Here is a 23,302-nt window from a genome sequence, read left to right as displayed (position 1 = left end):
TTAAAGTTCACAAGAAACTGAAATTTATCTTTGTCTATATCAGTTATTTCAGCATGCATATCATTTTCTTTTTCTTTTACAAAAACCATGTACACAGAAATTGCAAACTTTACTGCTTTTATCACATGTAACATTAGATACAATGGGGATAGTTGCCCCTTTATTCCTGGCAACTAAACACTAGTTTTTCCCCCTATGGATAAAACTCAGCACCCTCTTAGGGTATTCTATCTTTACTTCCTTTCAATGGAACCATGGTATACCAAGTACAACATCATGCTGCTTGAGGGGAGAAATTAAGAAGTCCTCATGATCTATATAACTCTGCACATGGACACGAAGCTTTCCAATCAAAGGAGTAACTTGCACTGGATTCCCATGGAACATTTGATCAGCATCAAGAGCTCTGCCTAGCTCTTCAGTTTTAATCCCTAATCTCAGGGCTAAATCTTCGGATATGAAATTGTTTGTAGACCCTGGATCAAATAGGATTAATGCTTTCTGATCTCTTACCTTTCCCCATGATAGCAAAAGCTCTTTTTCCTTTGGGTTTGAGGTACTACCCAAAACATCTGGGACTGCTCCCACCATTGGCCTTGGTGGTACTTTTGGCTTTTTTTGCTCCTTAGAACCCGAAGGCTTCTCAGGACACTAGGCAGCCATATGCCCCTCTTTCCCACATCTAAAGCATTTCCCATCTCTGCGGAATTCAGCTATCTGTTCAAGAGTGAATGTGGATTTGCCTTTATATGACTTTGAAAGATGAGTGCCCCTCGACTTCTGAGGCTGAAACCTTGTCTTCTCACCCTTGGGTTACTCTTTCTTTTCTGATTTTGAAAAATCAGGTTTCTTCCTTTCAGTACCTCCTGCATGCAAGGATGGCACTGTGGCTAGATCTTGTATCTGCACGAGACTAGCTACTGAAGCTGAATGCATAATGTCTTGATTGCTCTTTGCCCTCAAAGCATTCACCACTACTTGAATTTTTGAACTGAGACCTGCTCTATACTTTCTCATTTGGGTTCTTTTGGAGATCTTTTTGAAGGGTGCAACCTGCAAATAAGCATCCCAAAACTTTTGATTGTACACATCCATTGTATCTCCTGCATCCATATGTAAACTATCCCAATCGTGAAGAACATGATCTCTAAACTTTTTAAGCATGAACTGCTGGTAGAAGGCTTTCTTGAAGCCCTTCCACCTCTTTGGGGCTGACCCATCTATGGTCTGTGCACTCCACCATGCACTAGCTGTCGCTGTCAACAAGTGCAAGCTGACCATTCTCAACTTGGAGGATTCTGAGAAGTTTTCTGTTACCAAATGCAACATCAAATTGCCTAATGAACTGCAACGCTTTGTTTGTATGACCATATTGTCCATCATAGATCATAAACTTGACAGATTTACCTCCATCTTTGAATTCCTTGGTCTCGGAAGGCTTGCTCTTCCTAGACTTCTTGTGTTTCCTTCTTTTCCTAGATGGTTTATCTGATGAAGAAGAAGATACAGAAGTTGAGCTTGAGGTAGACGGTGAAGGGCTTGGAGATCGATGATGATGCCTTGATCTCTTCCTGCTATGATACCGTCCCCTAAGAGATCCCTCTCTCTCGGGCTGTACACGAGAGTGTGCCTCTGGCATTGGCACATCATAAGCTACATCAGGCATAGTTTATGCTTGAAATAGATGCTGAGCTCTTGGATCCCTATTGAGTTTTTCCATCTCCTGCATACGAATGCGTACCATCTGCTCAAATTCTTGCTGAGTTTGCTACACACTTCTCTGTCTTGGATGTGCATCCCTATCTTGTGAATCCCACTGGATAGGTGATTGAGCCATTCTCCTACAATTTGTCTGAGATCTGCAAGTTTCTCACACACACTGTGTATGCAACCGATGCACGCAGCCTTTGCTTTTCAAAGAGAAAATTACCTCAACAAGAGGTGGCTTGCATTCACAACTTGTGCCAATGCCGGGCTGTCAACTCAAGGCATAAACTCAAAGCTGTATGCCCCTTTTCTGGCTGCTGCAAATGACTTCAAAAAGCATCTGTTTTTTCCTCTTTTCAGTGCTCAAAGGCATGCATACTCTTTTTCTGCAAATCTCTGATTTTCTCTGGTTTCTGCTTTTTCTGACAGTAAATACTCTCTCAGGTAGGTGAAAACTATTGGCAGAAACAGTCTCTGAAACTGTCTTCTTTTTTTTTTTTTCTTTTGACAGTAACTATAGGGCATTTTTACCCCTCTTGGTACGTGCAATAATTTAAGCACACCACCATGGCACCCATAATTGTTTGCTTTTGCATGCAAAAATAAACTCTAGAGTAATCCTAGTTCTATGAGCATCCCCACCAAGCGAACCAATGCGCATGGACATACATTAATTTTTGTTGTTGACCAAGGTCAACCCTCTTTGACTAATTAAGTGGCTTTGACCAATAGTCAAGGCACCTTAATTATAATCAAATCTATCCAACCGAGGTTGGAATATCTTGGTTGACTAAATTCAACCCTCTTGGCCTAAACAAGTCTCCCTAATAGAAGTCAAGCCTTCTTGACCGAAGTCAAGTGTCTTTGACTGAAGTAAATGCTTTGACCAATTGAAAAAAATTCATTGACCATAATAATAAATAAGGAATTCTTACTATGATCAAATAAAAGGTCAACTCTATATTTTACTTGGAGTATTTACAACTTGATGACATCTCCCCGTCTTCTAATCATTTGACCTCAATTGAAAAGCTTCTTTGTAAATATCCAAAACTTGTGGATAATGAGACAACATGTCTTCATCCATCCTCTTGGCATTCAATGCCGAATAATTTTTGAACTTGACAAGGTACCTATGAAATATATTGCCCTGAGATCCCTTGCGTACCGTATGATACACAATCGGCTCTAGCTGAAGGTTCTCCTACAACGTCTGGTGGATCTTCCATTATAGGTTTTGTAGGCTCCGGCCCTTGATATTTCTTCAGAAGACTCACATGAAAGGCATTATGAATCTTCCAATGCTCTGGCAACTACAATCTGTATGCCACTTCATTGATTTCATCTTTGACCTGGAAGGGGCCATAGTACCCAGTAGACAGCTTGGGATACACTTTCTCTTTGCCCTTAAGCTTGTGGAGTCTGGCTTTCTCAAATTTTTAAAGTACCCAATCGCCTCTCTTGAGATCTAGCTGTCTTCTATGTTTATCTGCAACTTTCTTTTGTTTCTCTTGAGATCTCTCAATTGCTGTCCACACTTGGCTGAATGCTGTCTAGAGATCTCTGACATACTAATCAGTTGCAAAAATTTCATCTTTGGTCCTTACGATTGGTTGTAGAATCACCTTTCCATAAATGACCTCAAACAGGGCTTTACCTATGGAGGTATGAACTTTATTATTGTATGCAAACTCCACAAGCGGAAGGTATTTTTCCCAATCTGACTTTTGATTGGCCATGTAGCATTTCAGCTACTTCACTTTGACCATCTATCTGGGATGGAAAGAAGGAGAAAAGTTCAGGTTCGCTCCCATATTATCAAATAAGACTCTCTAGAATAGGTTGGTCATTTTGGGGTCTCAGTCACTAACAATGGACTTAGGCATACTGTGGTACTTGAAGATTTGAGCTGGGGAAACTTTGGCCATGTGGTCTGATCGTCTTCCATACTGGAATGAAATGGGCTTGCTTGCTGAATTTGTCTATTAGTAGTCCATATCCTATCATTTTTAGTCTTTGATCGTGGCAAATTAAAGATAACGTCCATTGCTATGCTTTCCCATGGTACTTGAGGCAGGTGCTTTCCATCTCTTGACTTTGTGACAAGTGAGGCGTTCTGTAACAAACTTGTGTATATTCTTACGCATGGCTGGCCAATAAAAATACTACTCCAAAGCTTGATCAGTAGCTGCAATTCCTCTATGCCTAGCATAAGGACGTGCATGACATTCCTCCAAAATCTTCTACCTCATATATCGGGTGATGCATAGGGAGTCATCTTTCATTAAATAAGCATCTTTCATGGAATACTGACTTGTCGACTGCCCCTCCTTGCTGCATCACTGACATGCTCCCTCATCTCTTCGAGCTCCTTGTGGTAAGCAATGGTCACATTATTAGCCTAGGGTCTTCGAGACAAGGCATCAACCACTCTATTTTGAGCTCCCGATGTATTGACAATGTGAAAATGGTACATTGATAGCATATTTGCCCATTTCATATGCTTTCTCTGAGAGCTTAGTCTGTGTTAGGAAGTATCTCAAACTTTGGTGGTCAATCTTACCAGTAAAATCTGCACCCAAGAGATAGTGCTTCCATGTCTATTGTAGCTAGCAACTCTTTTTTTCATAGATTCCCATGTACCTTTCAGCATCTCATAGTCTCCAACTTTTATAAGCCACTACATGATCATTCTAATGGCGTGCAGCCCCAACACATTCTTTGCAAGCATCACAATCCACATCAAAGGGTTTGTACAAGTCAAGGACTACAAGAATTGGCTCTGTAGTCAATTCCCTTTGACTGTACTGAATGCTGTCTTTCGTGGCTCACCCCATTTGAAAGCTGCATTCTTCTTGATCAAATCATGTAGTGGAGCAGCTATGTCTATAAAGTGCCTGATAAATCTTGTATAATAGGAATAGAGGCCCAAGAAGCTGCATACTTCATGAACACTTTTTGGCTCAGGCCATTCCTGAATGGCTTGAATCTTAGCAGGATCCATCTAAATTCCATTCTTGGAAATTATATGCCCTAGATAATGGATCTCTTCAAGGAAAATTTCACTCTTCTTGCTATGGCATAGAGCTGATGATTACGCAGCTCTCAATTAGTCATTTGTGGTGTGCTCTCTAGCTGTGCCCTCTCTCCTCATCTCCACTCTTCTCCTCTCCGCTCTTCATATTTTGTCATGGTATCAGAGCTCCCTTGCCTTCCGCTGAGGCATTGCGATCCAAGAGCGCGAGAGAGATTGTGAGATTGAGAGATCGAGAGTTCTCTTGAGTGTTCTCCGCGAGAGTCCACTTCCGGTGAGAGATCTTCATCCATTCTTTGATAGAAAATTTCCATCCATTTGAGAGGAATTTCCGTCGATTCATTTAAGAGAATGTTCGTTCATAGGTTTCTATTCATTTCGATTGTTCTTGTGTGAGAAAGAGCAAGAGAGACCTTCTTGAGGTGAGAGAGAGAGAGATTAGGTTCATTAAGAGATCTATTGTGAAAGAAATCCATTGATCTATTGTGAGTGAGAGAGACTCTAGGTCCATTGAAAGAGATATAGATACTTGAGGGAAAGCCACTCTCGGTAGGACTACACGACTTGCTCCTTGGCTTTCCATAGCTCCTGCAAGGACTCCCTCAAAGAACCAAGCATAGTGCCTAGCCGAGCCAACTCTTTCAAAAAGCTAACTTGCAAAGACACCCTTCAACAAGCAACGAACGACCGGCAGCCAAGCTTCATCAATGAACCTTTTGCATGCTTTGAATCTCCACGAGCCATGGCAGCTCTTCCAAACGGGGTCCTTGACTGCTACCAGGACCAAATGGGAACTGAAGAGCCGGAAGTGTATTTTCTTGGGCTATAGTGAAGAGGCGAAGGGTTATCGTCTCTATAACCCTGTTACCAAGAAGGTAATTATAAGTCGCGATGTGGTCTTCTCAGAATAGCCGCATCAATTGGAGGAGGATGCTTACTTCCCAGACAACCATGACCAAGATATGCATCTAGTACCGCCACCAACAGTAGACCGAACTCCCCCAACGGTGCTTGGGAGGATTCAAGACAAAGAAGATGAAGAAGAGCCTGCAGAACCACAATGGCAATAGCCATTCCCAAAGTGGGTAAAGCAGCTGTAGCCAACAAGGCGACTTGCATCTATCCCTCCAACGACGACAAGCAGCGCAACAATTGTCGTTCATCTTTTACGCCGACCAGGGGGCACCTTCAATGACCATCTAACTCCATAGCTTCAAGCACTAGCTACAACCACAACTGCCACGAGCTACAGCCGCTCCAGCAACGACTGCCTCATGGGACATGACAACAGCTCCTCGCCATCAGCCTCAACTGGTAGCTCTACTGCATCTATAAAACCGTAGCGGCAAACGAGGCAACGAGCCTTCGCTCCACCCAGCTGTCTGAACTGCCCCTCTACTGCAGAGCCGCTTCTACAAAGCAACGACCACACCTATAGCGTCCACGAGCTGCTCCCCTGGAGATTCATAGCCAAATGATCTCTTAGAGCTTATACCGTCAAGATCGTATAAGGAGGCCTGGTGACTCCAGCCAAGCAAGGCACGTATGCGCTTCTCTACTAGCCCGCAGCTCCAAATGACATACCGGCCACCCAAGCTTCTCGTTCAACTCCAGCTGCGATGCGCCTCCCAAAGCTCCTGTGACTCCAGCACGTAACGGAGCCTCAACTTTTGTCGCCATCGCTATCTCCATTGTCACTGTCGTATCAGATCTCTATGCATCTTTTTCTTTCCATTTCCAAGGTTCTCACCCCTTAGGAAATGACACGTGGCACAACTTAAGCCAACCCTCCTGAAGAAATAGGGTTGGTTAAGGTTACATGCAACATTAGAGGCAAGCACTAGTTTCTAGAAAGATAGTAGAGACAACATGAAATAGTGCTGTAAATGAGACAAACTTGACAATACAGACTCCCTTCGTGACTTGACCCTTTTGTAGATGAAGTCCTTGATGCCTCTGAAGCTCCCTTGGGTGAGGAGAGTGTGGAAATGGGGCTGGAATGAGAACAGCTCAGAAAAACAGCCTGTAGGCTAGAGAGAGAGAGCCTTTATGGAGTGATAAGTGTATAGAGAGAGTGGCAATGCTGATCCCAAGGGAGGGGATGTAAGAGAGGAGCTACTGCTGTTCCAGAGGTGCAGAGAAAGGCAGATTTCTGCAAGGGGAAGGAGCTGGAACAGTAGAGAGAGAAATTCTGCAGTAGAGAGAGAAATACTGCAGCAGGAGAGAGAGAAAGGGGCTGTGGCTACTCCAGGCTAGGAGAAGGAGAGAGGATGCTGCTGCTGTTCCAGAAGAGCTGAGAGGGGGCAGATTTTCGGAGAGGAGGGGCTGGAACTGTAGAGAGAGAGTGTGTTGCTGTAGAGAGAGAACGTGCTGCTGAGGTGAGAGAATGGCCTGGGGAGAAGCTGGCTGCACCCAAGGAGCTGGAGAGGTTCTGCTGCATCAACCAAAAGGAGGGAGAAGAAAAGTGACGAATTTTTTCATGTAGGGAGTGAAGGGGAGAGGCCTTCTTTTATAGGCTCAGCCCCCCCCCTTAAGGCCCAGAGTGGAAGGTGGACACTTGTCCCAGATTTTTGGTGGGCTGCAGTTCCAGAGAGGACAGCCCACAACCTGCCCCAAATCTACCAGATTTGGGGCCAGACACTTGGCCTGCATGCCCTGCCATGCATGTTGCCACATGTGTGGGACAGGTGGACTGACCTGCCAGCTCAGATTCCATGTGGCAGTCTGATTCCACGTCTCAGCTGCCACGTGTCACTCCCAAAAACCCTAAAATTTCAAAGTTGTCAGAATTCAATTCTGATTGCACCCACGGGTTCCTAACAGCTTGGACTATCTACTGATGTACTCTAAGGTCATAATTGACCCATACTGAGCTCATTTGTTTCGTCTTATCTTGTATATAAGAAACTGAAACTTATCTTTGTCTTCATCATTCATTTCAGCATGCATATCATTCTCTTTTTCTTTTACAAAAACCATGTACGCAGAAATTGCAAACTTTATTGCTTTACCACATGTAACATCTGATACAATGGGGATAGTCTCCCCTTTATTCCTGGCAATTAAACGCTGATTTTTCCCCCTATGCACAAACTCCAGCACTCTTTCAGGAAGAGTCAACTTCACTGCCTTGTGATGAAACCAAGGCATGCCCAAGACTACATCATAATGTTTCAGTGGAGAAATGAAGAAGTCTTCCTGATCCACATAATTCTGAACATGAAGACGGAGCTTCCCTATTAAGGGAGTAACTGGCACAGGATTCCCACAGAACATCTAATCGGCATCCAAAGCCCTGCCTAATTCCTCCGTCTTTATTCCCAGCCTCAGGGCTAGATCCTCTGATATGAAATTATCAGTAGCCCCTGGATGAAATAAAATTAGCGCTTGTTGGTCTCTACCTTTGCCCCATGATAGCAGCAATTCTCGTTCTTCTGGGTCCGAAACATGACCCAGTATGTCAGGAATTCCCCCCGCCATTGGCTTTTGCGGTCCTCGTGGCTTCTCTGCCTCTTTTCCCTTCGAAGTTGAAGGCTTTTCTGGGCATTGGGCAACCACATGCCCCTCTTTGCCGCACCTGAAGCATTTTCCATCTCTACGGAATTCCGCTATCTGTTCAGGGGTGAATAGAGATTTGCCCTTATAAGTCTTTGAAAACTGAGTACCCCTCGGCTTCTGAGGCTGAAACCCTTTCTTTTCAGCCTTGGGGTACTCTTTCTTTTCTGATTTTGAAAAATCAGTTTTCTTTTTATCAGCACGTCCTGCATGCAAGGATGGCACTGTAGATGGATCTTGTAGCGGCACAAGACTCGCTACTGAAGCTGAATGCATAAGGTCTTGAATGTTCTTTGCCCCCAAAGCATTCACTATTGCCTGAATTTTTGGAGTGAGACCTGCTCTGTACTTTCTCATTTGGGTGCCTTTGGAGATCTTTTTGAAAGGTGCAACCTGCAAATAAGCATCCCAAAACTTTTGGTTGTACACATCCAATGTATCTCTTGCATCCATATGCAAGCTGTCCCAATCTTGAAGAACATGGTCTCTAAACTGTTTAGGCATAAACTGCTGGTAGAAGGCTTTCTTGAAGTCCTTCCACTTCCTTGGGGCTGACCCCTCTGTGGTCTGTGCACTCCACCATGCACTAGCTGTTGCTGTCAAGTGCAAACTGACCATTCTTAACTTGGAGGATTCTGAAAATTTTTCTGTACCGAATGCAGCATCAAACTGTCTGATGAACTGCAATGCTTTGTCTGTATGACCATACTGTCCATTGTAGGTCGTAAACTTGACAGATTTTCACAATGGTCATAAACTTGACAGATTTTCCTCCCTCTTTAAATTCCTTGGTCTCTTTGGAAGACTTTCTCTTCCTAGACTTCTTGTGTTTTCTTCTTTTCCTGGATGGTTTATTTGATAAGGAAGAAGAAGATACAAAAGTCGAACTCGAGGTAGACGGTGATGGACTAGGAGATCGGTGATGATGCCTCGATCTCTTTTTGCTATGGGACCGTCCCCTATGAGATCTCTCTTTCTCAGGCTGTACACGAGAGTGTGCCTCTGGCATTGGCACGTCATATACTGCATTAGGCATAGCTTCTGCTTGAAACAAATGCTGAGCCCTTGGATCCCTTTTGAGATTTCCATCTCTTGTATACGAGTGCGTACCATCTGTTCAAATTCTTGTTGAGTTTGCGGCACACTTCTCTGTCTTGGATGTACATCCCTATCTTGTGAATCCCACTGGATAGGTGATTGATCCATATTCTGGGATCTGCAAATTTCTCACACCGTGTAGGTAACTGATGCACAATTACCTTTGCTTTTCCAACAGAAAAATACCTCAACAAGAGGTGTTTTGCATTCACAATCTATGCTAGTATTGGCTATCAATTCAAGGCATAAACCCACACAGTTGCCAAAGCATCAACACCATATTGCCCTTTTCTGGCTGCTGCAGATGGCTTCAAAAGGCATCTGTTTTTCCCTCTTTTCACTGCTCAAAGGCATGCATACCTCTTTTCTGCAAATCTCTGATTTCTCTGCTTTTCTGCTGCTTTTCTGACAGTAGAAATCTACTTTCTCTGTTTTCTCTGTTTTCTCTGTTTTTCTGCTGCTTTCCAGACAGTAAAAGTCTGACAGGCAGGTGAAAAGTGCTAGTAGAAACAGTCTCTGCAACTGTTCTTCTCTTTTTTTTTTTTTTTTTTGGAAAAGAACAGTAACCAGATGGAGTAACTGGCTAGTTACTCTAACCAGACTGACTGGTTTTGGTCTGGTTAGTTTGCAAGTGGACTAACTGGACTGGTCACAGTCTGGTTACAGTGACCAGACTGGTCTAGACCTTTGACCAGAGTTAACTAACCAAAGTAAATCTAACCACTAGTTTGCCACATCAGCCTACCACGTGTCTTGCCACGTCATCTACTGCGCTGTCTGCCACGTGTACTGCCACGTCAGCATCTGCACGTGCATGCCAACTGGCTGCCACGTCATCTGCTGAGCTGTCTGCCAGCATGGACTGCCACGTCATCAAGCCCACTGCTCATCTGCCACGTGTACACCTAGCTGGCACCCTGGCCACGTCAGCATCCACGTGGACGTTGCGTCACCTTAGCAATTTCGTGAAGCTTTAGCGTAGAGGGCATCGCCAAGCATCGCGTGCACACAGCGTCACGGGACTAGCAAAGCTTTCCGTCCACTGGCCAAATTAGAACGATAGCATGACCCGCCGCTCCTTCGCACCTTCTCCACGCCTGACCATATATGACGAATCTACGTCATGACAAAGAAGACGCACAAGGCATCGCGTTCTTTTGGACAGAGGCTTCACTTTCGCCAGCACCTCGCACCCCGCTTCAAACGTCACGCCTAAGCACTTGCGTGCTATTACGTCAGTGAAGCACGACGATGGTTTGAGATTTTAATCCAGCCCACCAGCAGGTCTCATACGTCGTTGCTCCATCTTCCTTTGCTCCTAGATACGGGCTCCCTCGACTTGGGCTTCGGGTTTCTCTGTGAACTACGTGGTCAATGAGCACGGGAAATTTCAAAAGAAAAATGCACTCTCAGTTCTTCCGAGTTCTCGTCTATCCATCCCTGCGTACGATAATAGCACCCCTTCTTTGGAAATTTTCGACGCAACTAGTACTTGATCGTCACAGCTTTATGAAGCTGTGCAACCAGGCTTTGATACCAATAAAACCAGACGGAATCTATAAAACCGACCCGCTACCCATCTCGCTCTTCTGAGAGATAGCCATAATTGCCAACGTAACTTCCTTAGTAATAATCAGCAAGTACACTTCTTTTCCACTCTCCCTCTCTCTACAAAGACAATAGGGCCCAGGACAACATGTCAGGCTGGACCCCCCCGAAGGTATTTTATTACTTGAAGAGAATCTGTTACAAAAGTTCAGCGTAGAGCTGTCTGGTACTCTCTCCTTTTTTAAAACGTGAAAAATCCCCTTTTTTACAAGAGCTTCAAGCTCATTTCAAATTGGCAACATGCCACTTGTCTAAAATCTAGATTAAGTCCTATTACATGCCACTAAGGGCCATTCTGGAGCTCTCGGTCACACGAACCGCCTCCTAGATGCTTGTCAGGCTCCCGTTACGCTTAGGAAAAATAATCCTTCCTAGTACCTGCAACAATTAATTAAAGCGCACCACCATGGCACCCATTAATTGTTAGCGCTTTGCATGCAAATAACACACTGTGGACTAATTCTAGTCACGGTGGGCGTCCCCACTGAACACATGTGCACACCTAACAAATATAAAAATATATATTTATTCTCTGGTTGACCGGAGTCAACACTCTTGATTATAATTAAGGAGCTTTGACCAAGGGTCGAGGCGCCTTAATTATAGCCAAGTCTCTCCAACCGAAGTTGGCACATCTTGGTTAACCGAGGTTAACCCTCTTGGCGCATGCCAAGTCTTGTTGACCGAAGTCAACACTCTCTGACCGTAGTCAGGTTTACTTGACTAGAGTCAAGTATCTTTGACCGTAGTCAATCCTTTGACCATTAAAATAACTCTTTGACCATAATTAACACATATAAAAATCTTTAATTATGATCAAATAAATGGTCAAGTGTACTTTGACTTAGGATATTTACATTGTGGTGACAGATACCGTCATGCACTTCTTTCTATAGACTCTGACACACAGGCCAGAGATGTGACTAGAGATGCGGTTTGGCAGCGTTTACCTGTGTTGTGGTCACACCAGAGATGATATGCTCACTTGATGCACGATTTACCAACACACAGAATTCAAGACTGCTCTCGCCGCCCTTTATAAGGGCAAGTGCCCTGGTTCAAATGGTCTTACTCCATCTTTTTTTATAGCCTTTTGGGATATGATAGGTGATGATATTACTTCAGCCCTGCAAGGCATTTGGGATTCGGGTGAGATGCACTCACTTACCGAGGGACTAATACACCTTATCCCGAAAGGTGGCAATTGTATTGGAGACCCATCACTCTTTTGGGCACTCTATCCAAAATTCTTGCCAAGGCAATCAGCATCAGATTGCAGCCCCTTCTTCCAGACCTTATCCATGATACTCAGACAGGCTTTGTGCATGGTAGGAGCATATTTGATAACATCTTTTCCTTTTGGGAAGCCTCAGAGTGGGCTATGCAGAGAGCAAGCAGAGGCTAGCAATTCTACTCTTGGACTTTGAGAAAGCCTATGACAGAGTAGATTGGGGTTTTCTTGAGGGCACTCTTCTATGATTCGGATTTTCAGATGCATGGATTAGAGGGGTAGCCTCCTTATACAAATCAGCCCACAGCCAAGTTTTGATTGGAGGGGTAAGGGGTGACAGGTTTCAAATTTCCAGATCAGTCCCTTAGGGATGCCCTTTAGCCCCCTTCTTTTTTATTTTTGTGGCTGAAGCAATGAGTATCTTTCTTAGATCTCAGGGCTGAGATTGCCCTTGAGACAGGAGCAGGAGCTTTTGGATTGTGAGTTGGCTGATGACACTGCCATTTTTATTGAGGCCTCCTCGTAGTCACTGGATGCTTTCCGGACAGCCTTGGATATCTTTTGCTCAGCTACAGGAGCAAACATTAACTGGGATAAATCCTTTGGCTTTTGGATCTGCGATGAGCACACTCCAGGCTGGGGAGTTGACATTGGCTTCTCTTGGATTCAGAGGGGTGTTCCTGTTAGATATCTGGGATGCCAGGTAGGGTTGAGCATCTCTCCAGCACAGCAATTTACACCAGTACTGGAGAATATAAGGAAAAAGCTTCTCTTCTGGAGGTCAGCCAAACTTGACCTTGCATCTAGAGTTGTGGTAGTGAACCAGGTTCTCTTGGCCACCGCCTGGTTTGTGTGTTCATGCTGGTGCCGGTCTAGAGAGTGCATCACTCAGCTCATTAGACCAATCAGAAATTTTTTATGGAGTGGACTCGATGGCACAATAGATGTTGCAGCGAGGGTGGCCTGGGAGACCATTATTCTCCCTACATGTGAAGGGAGCCTTAATATCATTGATCCGGACCTGCAATGCAGGGCATTGCTTTGTAAGGTGGTGGTGAGGGGTCTCATGCCTGGGCAGGAACCTTGGAAGGACTTCTTTTTTGGACGCATTCAGGCTTGCACACCTATCTTGGGAGATGATTGGGTGGACAGCCCTCGCTGGATTTTTACTTGCCCCTCTCAAATCTCCTGCATCTCCTCTCATGGCTACCATCCTGAAAGCTTGGGGCAGCTTCAGGAATACACTTCGCAGGGTTCCGCCCTCTAAACTCAAAGAGATTGATAGGCAGCCGGTCATTTGGAATGACAGTATTCTTGATGAGCATGGCAGACCACTGGGCACTTCGCATTACATGTAGTGGTCTAGATGGGGGAGAGGCCCCGCCTTCACAGTAGGCACTTGGAAAGCATTTATCAAGCTACGTGAGGATCAGAGAGTGAGGATCAGAGACTATAGTGTTAGTCACCTCAGAGGGGTAGCACGCAGGATTCAACAGATAGATGCAGTTATCCCGGTGGACTGGACAATTGATATGCCTATTACTTATGCCACTTGGATGGGAGCTTTCTCGAGGACAACAGTTCCTCTTCAGATGATCGCTCTTCGAGGTGTTGGGGAGGATGCACTTGTCTTTGACGTTGGGGATGGGGGTCTACTTTCTAGATCCACGGATGATATTCTTCTAGAGGTTGCCTTTCAGCCTATCATGATTGCTGGCTTTGTGGATCATGGAGCGGGCTTGCAGTGGTATTTAGACCCCGACCCTCTGCTCTTGGCCTTGGGATCCTGGAGATTGTGGTTATATGGAGGTGCACCTATGAGGTGCTTACAGTGGGACCCTGGAGAGTGGGAGTGGATAGATCATGGACACCGAGAGAGGGGGATTCCCTTCTTTTGTTCAAGGTTGGTAATGCCAGGAGATTTCAGTTGAGCAGTAGGGGTTGGATTCCCTCCAGAGCCCCCCATTGGGACAGCTTCTTCATCACCAAAGATTTGCATAGGAACTTCTGAAGGAGGCTCTAGAAATCCCTAAAAAATAGAAAGATCACTCTTTTCTTTTGGCTTTCTATTCATGGAGGGATTGTAGTGAACTTGTGGAGATCACGATTTGGGGCTGACCCTACTTGCCCTCTTCTTGGGCACTCTTGTTCCGCAGGCAAGTGATAGAGAACTGCTCTCTTCAGGTTGTACCATTTACACCCTTCAGAGCTTCTCATGCTTCAGTGGACACTTCCTAGGAGATTCTGGCTAGCATTTCCTCTTGGCACATTTGGAGAGCCAAATGTACAGAGGCCCTGGATGGCACCCAGATACACCCTTCCCAGGTGTTCACGGGTATTTGGACTGACACAGTTCATACTTTGATAGCCATTTGGGCTAGCATGCAAGGCCTTTCACGGGCAGCCTCTTCTAGGAGGACTGTATTCCTACGAGTTTGGAGGGGTTCTCCCTTTTTGTCGGAGGGTTCTACAAGATTGAGATGGCACTTTCAGCCCCAATCCTTTCTTTTTGTCTTTTGAGCTTTTCATGCATTGCATGGTGTATTCCGTATGGAGCTTGCTCTAACGGTTTTCTTTAATACTTAATAGAAGTCTCTTTTTGCACAAAAACAAAAGAAGAGAGGGTAGGCTAGGGAGAGAGATAATAATACTCAAAGAGAGACATAATGCAATGGAAATGAAATAGCAAGAGCAATTAACAAAATGAAAGTATTCACATGTAGACCAAAGAGCTTGTAGGCTTGATACTTGATTGAGCTATAGATAGCACAATGCTATGAATAGCTCCCTCCATATAAAGTGAGCACTAAATATGAATCAAGTGCCACGTCAGCAGTCTCCCACGCTTGCCACATCAGTAGCCCCATCAGGCTGCCACGTCATCAACCCTCAGCTTATCTACCACGTCATCCTACCACATCATCAGCCACGTCATCCTACCACATCATCAAGACACGTCATCATTGCCATGTCACCTTACTGACATCATCATTTGTGCCACCTCAGCAGTGCCACCTCAACTGTCCAGTCAGCACTGACCTCTGCAGGCACACACAGTGCTTCACAGTCACTGCATGTGACCACTTCTGCCACCTCAGCACAGGCTCCACTGGCACACCTCTTGCTAGGCACAGTGCCACATCATCACTGCATGTGACTCACAGTGACACATCATCATTGAGCAAATCAATCTCTATATATAGTAAATTCGGCTAAAAATAGCCATCCAGCCCTATGCTATCCTGTAACCCACGTTCACCTGATATCCAACGCTAGGTACACCATGCACATGACATACTCCCCTTCCTCTAAGAACTCACTCCTGAGTTCACCAGAAAGCCCGAAAACTCTCTATGAAGATGAGTCTATGCCAATAACTATACTCTTGACTATCAGTTTGAACTTTCCATGAGATTCAAATCAAAGAAAATCTAAGCCCAAAGCCACAATCTTTGATAACCAACCCAAGGAAAGTAAATCTCTCAATCTAAACAAGGTTACATGTCATCGAGTAATCTTCTCGAGAAATCAAGTAACGCCTGAATCTACAGAGTTAATTCCGTTGACATATCCATACACAAGCATGGTAAAATCCGTACCTGAAGGTAAATGATTCTATCAACCTTATCTATTGAGTATCCTTGAACTCAAAATCTTAGGTTGAGATTGAGGAATCATTGTTCGAACAACCCCATCAATTGAACCCCTCGAGGCCAATTTTTGGGTTGCAATTTCTATCAACCCTAATTCTTGAGTTACTTAGTATTCAGAAAATCCCTCAACGGAATACCTTTGTAATTCAAATTATTGGGTTGAAATACATGACAGACTTTCCATCGTAGAACAATTAGGTGTCCGTTCATAACTCATGATGGAAGAATCTTCATGGAAGTATCAATGGGCAAAATCCTGACCAAAGATATGGTCCCCTTGATCTATCCTCGAAATGCCCCTACATGAGGATAATCAACAAAAATTCAGTTGGCTATATCCAATCAATGGTACTGTTCTAGACATGTATATAGTCAACCATCATGGGAATAACATCCTATGTAATCCAAAGACTACGGAAGCATACAATCCAAAATCTCTTAAAACAAGATCCACTATCGAATATCCTGTATAAACTTGTGCACAATAAGCCGCTCCGATCACAGGATCATCCAGTTCTTAGGATCTCTTATCTAGGAACATCAAGTTCCAAACAAGGAACTGACATACCAGCATTAAAAGATATGCGGTAACCCTCCGTGAGATTGAGTCTAGACTATGGAGCTCTAGGGTTGAACCCAAAAAAAACATGGCTTCACTCAGGGTAACGAATCTTAGTCAGCCCTCGTAAAAAATTTAATCAGGTTGCCCCCAATTCAATTCAGCCTACTTGTACTTCACCCTAGAGGTCCTTGGGTATTATTTCACGCTGGATTATACCACCACATCAGAGAATCTTAAGTGTAACATACCTTAGTGTCCCATACCACCAAAGTATACTGCAAATAAAAAACTCAGTGGACAATATGAGTGAATCAGGTAGCCAATCCCTCTTCAACTCAGATGATCCCAGATTGAGTCAGGGTGGCAAATCCGTTCTCAATCCTTTTCTTAATGTGATTATACACCCCCTTGTGTTACAATGCCCCAACCAATAGGTCAAAGAAGAAAACCAGTAGGTAGCATCCCTAACAACTCTTGAATCTTGACTATCCATGACCTCGGGCTAAAAGAGTAAGACTCAGAATGACCCTGCCTTTGGACATGATTCAAAGAAGGTATCCAACAAGATGCATCCTGGTCTAATCAATAAGAACCTTCATATGTCCAAACGGTAACTCGAAGAAAAGTCATAACTCACAATCACATCGAGATCAAAACTTCAAATAGAAACCAAACAGGAATCTACGCACCAAGATTCGAGAAAGGGAAATCCAATTGTCTTAGTTAAGTCCAGTTTAAGATGTAACAAAGTCTGAGGCATCGTCAATGTACCATATACCTAAAAAACATCAAGATATATGGAACAAAAGTACACGTTATATAATTTTAAAAAAAACCCATCAAATTATAGATGCCACAAGTTACAAATCATAACCAAATTAACCAAAACCTGGTCAATTTAATAACAAGACAGTTTATAATTCATACAAAATTGGGAAGCTTCTTGAACCAAACGTGGTTCAAAAGATCCCGTCGAGCCAATAAATAATTAGGTGTCGGTCAAAATTGAGGATGGATTTCAACCTCTTCATCGCTTCTCAATAGCACGGAAGCGGTATAAAGACTCTAAAACAAGCTGTCTACATTTAGAACAGCATGAGCCTTCTTCAATATATTTCTGGTACTGAGGGGTTTTATAGTAGTGAAGAACTGCCCAGAGTTCATCCATCAAGGAATCCATCTCTGGTAGCAGGTCATGAGGTCTACGAGGATTAATCTCCGATGTAGCCTCATCCTCCATCTCAATAAAACAGTAATCCAACGTAGGTGTCTCATTACTTTGATGTCCTTCCATGGCTGGAAAATATCTCGCACGGGAGAGAGACTAGAAGAAAAGCAGCTGTGTCCAAACATGTGCTCTTCACAGAGGACATCAAGAAAGATGGCGGAATCTGATAGGCTGATTTTAGACGGAAAGAGGGTGGGAAATTCGCCTTCATGCGCTGAAGTGCTGAAGTGAGAAAGAGAGAGAAATCCCGGGTATATAATTAGCCAGGAAGGGCCATCAAAAGCTAGGCGAATTTAGGGTGGGTGCTTGATTTAGAGCAAGTGCTTTCCTTGCTAGAGAAAAACAAAAAAGCAACCTGCTTTTTAACCAAAAAACAGTCTCGCTTTTAATAGATCCTGTCCCGCTTTTCTCCAGCCAGCCAAAAATAGCCAAAACGCGCTAAAATCAGGCCATACGCTCCTTCCCAAAGACAAGCGCCTGCCCCAGTCATATCGCCCCTGTCTCTGATGCCCGAATCTCCTAGACAAGCCGCTTTCTAGGCTTATGAACACTCTCTCTTTCCTCCTACTTCTCAACTGCAGCAAAACTAGGTCTCTAGGGTAAGAATCTCATCCTTGAGATTCTAGAGCGAATTCTTTCCCTAACCAGCCCACTCTCACGCGTCCCCACACAGCCAATCACATCAACAACCCAAGCGTGGGTAGTTATAGGTCAGAAACGATCCATCCTCATATCTCTTGCTGAAAGCATCAAGTCTTCTCATCGCCTACCCTTCTCAGGGAATCACAATTTCCAAACACGTAGCAACCGAGAGAGAGCACACAGCCTATGGACTTCTATTTCTTCCACAACTCTCCCAATCATGAGCGCACATCATCAGCCAACGATTCAGCCCATACATGAGCGAAATTTCAGATTTGCAAAAGCAATCTCAAAAAGCATACCTGGAAGACATCTTTTCTGCATACCTCGCGTTGAATTCAATTGTGATAGGATGGCTCTAATACCAGATGACACGACCCCGCAGGATTTGACCCTATCACTGACCTAGAATCTCGTCCTCGATACAACCAGAATCATAGCACAGGTGCCTCGATCCTCCCGACCACCCCCGAGCACATGGGCTACAGCTCGACTCATCCATAGGCCCGTATCTAACCCGGGCGTCCCATACCACCTGAGCCCGTCCAGAGGACCTTCAATACACCACCTATGATCCGCCATGTAGATGGCCAGAGTCCCGGCCTGGGTCCAAGCCCCATCCATCAATTGAGGAGTGCTCAACTGATCTACACAATAGCACTGGCCCTCCCTCTATATAGAAGGAAACCCGCTATAGATAGCACAATGCTATGAAAAGCTCCCTCCATATAAAGCGAGCACTATATATGAATCAATCTCTATATATAGCAAATTCAGCTAAAAATAGCCATCCAGCCCTATGCTATCCCATAACCCACGTTCACCTGATGTCCAACCCTAGGTACACCATGCAAATGACACTAGGTTACAGACAGAGGACTTGCTTGTGGTTAGGATGGTATTTAGGGGAGCTTGTCCTTTAGATTGGTAGGGCACAACTTGACCTTTATCCATTCTCAAGACTTTACATAGATAGTGATGATACCTAGACAATGTCATAGATGGAGCGGATAGTGAGTATCACATAGTTGGAAGCTAATAGCGAGCATCATGTCTTGGTACATATGACAGCTAGGTGCAAGTAGGTCATAGAGCATAAAACCACATAGCCACCACTTGGCTAGATACATTCATACTCTCAATCGACCCTAGGAAGAATCGGACCGTGCTAGGTGTGGGAAGAATCGGCGGACAGCTTGGTGCAAGTAGGCCATAGAGCAAAAAACCACATAGCCTTGGGGACACTGGCCACCACTTGGCTAGATACATTCATACTCTCAATAGACTCTAGGAAGAATCAAACTCTTTGCTTCATTTCATAGATGGTGGTATAGTATGGCATATAACCGTCGGATGGCTATTTGCTCAGCTCTAGTGTGGGTCTTTAGCAAGAGCTCTCTTAAAAGTATTGACTACTTGATTGTAGCATGCCTACATTTTTTCTCCACTACATTTGTGGATCATTATTGGATATCCTATTTTCATTTACTTTTCGTATGTCATATGTTTACTGACCACACATGTGAGTTTTCTTTGTGTGAGTTCTTTTGATAGGATTTCACCACCCTAGCCAGTTATTTTCTACAAATCCTGCACGCATGGTTATTTATAGTTCATAGCATTTATCATTGCTGATCACCATGTATGCTCTCTTTAGTATAGCTCTTGCTACCTTCAATTTGACCATATCATTTACATTGCTATCTTCAATATGTCACCTTCAATGTGCTTAATCACCTTTAGTGTAGGCTTGTGTTGTATTAGCGGACATGCAAATTTCACCTTGTAAAGTTTCCGTCCATGTTGCAACCTGCTGATATTGTGAAAAATCTTTCTATCTTAAGTGGTGTGTTTCCCTATCAACTAGATGGTCTAATCATTTATTTGGCTTGGATGCTCGTTTGGGAGAGACTAAAATGAAATCTTATAGTCTTCACAAATAGTTGAGAGCATATGTTTATACTATGGTCTACACCCACTGTTGGGTGCTGATGACGTCAATAGGGTTGTCATAGTAGCTAGTCCCTACTATGCGTGATGGAGTTTATGATTTTCAACCTTATGAGTGACTATCATGAGATTGAAGCTGCACTATGTGGTGTGTTAAATAAGAGGATGAGTTTGGGCATGCTCCTGGATTAATCTTGATATATGCTTCTATTGTATTAGCGGACATGCAAATTTCACCTTGTGAAGTTTACATCCATGTTGTGGCCTGTTGATGTTACGAAAATTCTTTCTTATCTAAAGTGGTATATTGCCCTTTGAGCTAGATGGTCTAAGCATTTTTTTGGTTTGGATGCTCGTTTGGGAGAGACTAAACTGAAATCTTATAGTCCTCACAAGCAGTTGTAGCTTGAATGAAGAGAATGTGGACTACTTGTTAATTGGCCTTCTCTTTTAGCTCTAGCCTTGGCAGGCTGAGTTTGCCCTTCCCCTTCGGAGTGTTGACATAAACTCAGTACGAAGACCTTTGTATAAATGGTTGCTGATGTATGTGTGGGTGTGTGGATTTGTATGTGTGAGAGCATATGTTTATACTATGGTCTACACCCACGGTTGGGTGTTGATGATGTCAGTGGGGATGTCATAGTAGCTAATCCTTGCTATGTGTGATGGAGTTTACCCTATGAGTGACTATCATGAGATTGAAACTGCACTACATGGTGTGTTTTAAGAGGATGAGTTTGCACATGTTCATGGATTCATCTTGATGTATATTTATCATCTTTAGTATGGTTTGCTTTTTCTTTCTTCAATATGGTCTTGTATACAACATCTACGGTATCGTGATAGATCTTTAGTATCCATGGTAGTCACATCGAGTGACATGATGATGGAAGCTGGTGCACGAGGTGAACTTCACATGAGTGAAGTTACTAGTGGTTTGACTATTCCCTACCGGATCACCCTCCACCCGTCATGAAACTATCAACATGCCATATGAGACTGGTGATGCTTCGTATATCCACAAGGGTTGGTCTTCAATCAATACATTTGGGATACCTCCCGCCTTAGGTCCAGGCGGCTCTTGTGGTCTTCACTGCTCCCTTGGATCCGTAAGTCCTTTGGGGCATTGGACAGCCACATGCCCTTCTATTCCACACCGTAAACACTTGCCCTCCTTTCGAAAGGTCTCAATCTGCTCAGGTGTGAAACGAGCTCTACCCTTATAGGGTCTCTAGCTCCCCCTTGGCTTCTTAGGCTGAAAGTTTTTTCTTTCAGGTTGGGAAAGTGCCGAGTTCTTCTTTTCTGGATGATGTGTCACAAAGGCTGTGTTTTCAAGAGGTTTGCCTTTAGACTTGAAAGTTGAAGCCGGTTCTTGCATATGCATGAAGACTGCCACGGAAGTCGAATGCATAAAGTTTGAAGGACATTGACAATGGCAAGATCGACCTCTCTTCTAGTGGCTTGACTTAGCAAGTGGGGAGGGAACACCCTGGGATTTGTGCTTCTATTGTGGAACAGCCATAAGCGCATCCAATTCTTCCACATGGCCTTCATTGAAGAGGCGTTGCGGACGTGGACCCTTCATATGGGATCGTGTTATAGTGGTATTAGAGCGAAGGCATGGCCTTTTTCTGAAGAGAGCTTGTTCCAACTTCAAAGGAAGAATTCGAGAGACATTGATTGATGGTGGTGGGAGAGTGGCCGATCCAAAGGCCAGAGAACTTTTCCTCTCTTGGGGTAAAGCAAGGAATCAGAATGTATTGATTCTCTTTGATCTAGGGCCTACTGATAACTTCATTTCCAAATAGCTAGCCTTATGGCCTAGGATTAATACATAAGAGTTGGGAAGTGCTTTGCATGTAGATCAAATATTTCAAGGAGATGCCATTCCTGTCACCCCCCTTATTAGGAAGATCCGAATCCATTTACAAGACTGTGTAGACCAGGATGATTTCTATATTTCACCCCTAAAGCAACATGATGTAGAGTTGGGTATTCCCTGGTTTCATAGGAAGAGGGTACATCTTATGATACCATAGAGAACTCTAGTTTTTACCTATAGGGGTAGAGAGCATCAGATTGTTGTAAAAAGAAGAGGGGTGACTATCCCCGTTGTATCAAATGCTTCCGTTGCTAAATCAATAAAGTCTGCAATTTCTGCGTACATGATTTTTATCAAGGATATAGAAATATATGTAAATTCTGATATAAATTGAGGATAAATTTCAGTTTCTTGATATTTTTCATGATTGTCTTTTAGATATCCTTCCAAGGGAATTGCCACTTGAGCGTCCAGAGGACCATACTATTGAACTTATCCGAGGATTGAGCCACCTAACAGGTCCCCCCTATAGAGTGAGTAACTCAACTCAGAGGGAAGAGAGAATGACATAGGCGCATGATTTGCTTTTGAAGGGGTGGATTCAACCTAGTTCTTCACCCTGTTGTTCACTTGTACTACTGGTCCAAAAGGAGGATGGCTCATTTGGCATGTGTGTTGTTTACCATGCATTGAATAAGATGACAGTTAAGAACAAGTTCCCCACTGCTCGCATTGATAATGTACTGGATAAGTTGTAGTTTCTAGCAGGATAGATCTCAAAAGTGGATACCATGAAGGACTTTCTTATTAGCAGCATACAGAGGTGCACACCTTTTTCAGGAGGAGACTGGATGAGCAGTGTTAGGTGGATCTTCACCACAGCACACCTCAGATCACCTTCGTCCCCTCTCATGGTTGCCATTCTGAAAGCTTGGGCCAGCAGTTTCAGGAGCACTCTTCGGAGGATTCCTCCTTCCTCTCGTGAAGAGATTGATAGGCAACCCATCATGTGGAATGACAATATTTTAGATGATCATGGCAGACCACTGGGTGCCTCACTCTACATGCAGTGGTCCAGGTGGGAGAGGGGACCTACATCATCTATGGGGTCTTGGAAAGCTTTCCGCAGGCTTCTAGAAGAGACCAAATCAAGGTCGACAGGACATCTCAGAGGGAGTGCAGGGAGGATCTTGCAGATTGAGGCAGCCCTTC

At 44.0% G+C, this 23,302-nt stretch overlaps 1 protein-coding gene and 1 pseudogene across 6 annotated transcripts in view; one reads left to right on the top strand and one right to left on the bottom strand.

Annotated features, from left to right (window-relative positions):
• Window positions 1-23,302, top strand: part of LOC147881701 (uncharacterized) — a 76,329-nt gene that overhangs the window by 24,335 nt on the left and 28,692 nt on the right. The gene's annotated exons all lie outside the window — the stretch shown is intronic.
• Window positions 5,988-10,383, bottom strand: LOC147881702 (uncharacterized; annotated as a pseudogene).

Source organism: Dipteris shenzhenensis, chromosome 30 (assembly GCF_047967505.1).
Source record: "Dipteris shenzhenensis isolate YYH24624 ecotype China chromosome 30, Dip_SZ_1.0, whole genome shotgun sequence".
NCBI classification, from domain to species: Eukaryota; Viridiplantae; Streptophyta; class Polypodiopsida; order Gleicheniales; family Dipteridaceae; genus Dipteris; species Dipteris shenzhenensis.
This window is presented reverse-complemented; position numbering and strand designations above follow the sequence as displayed.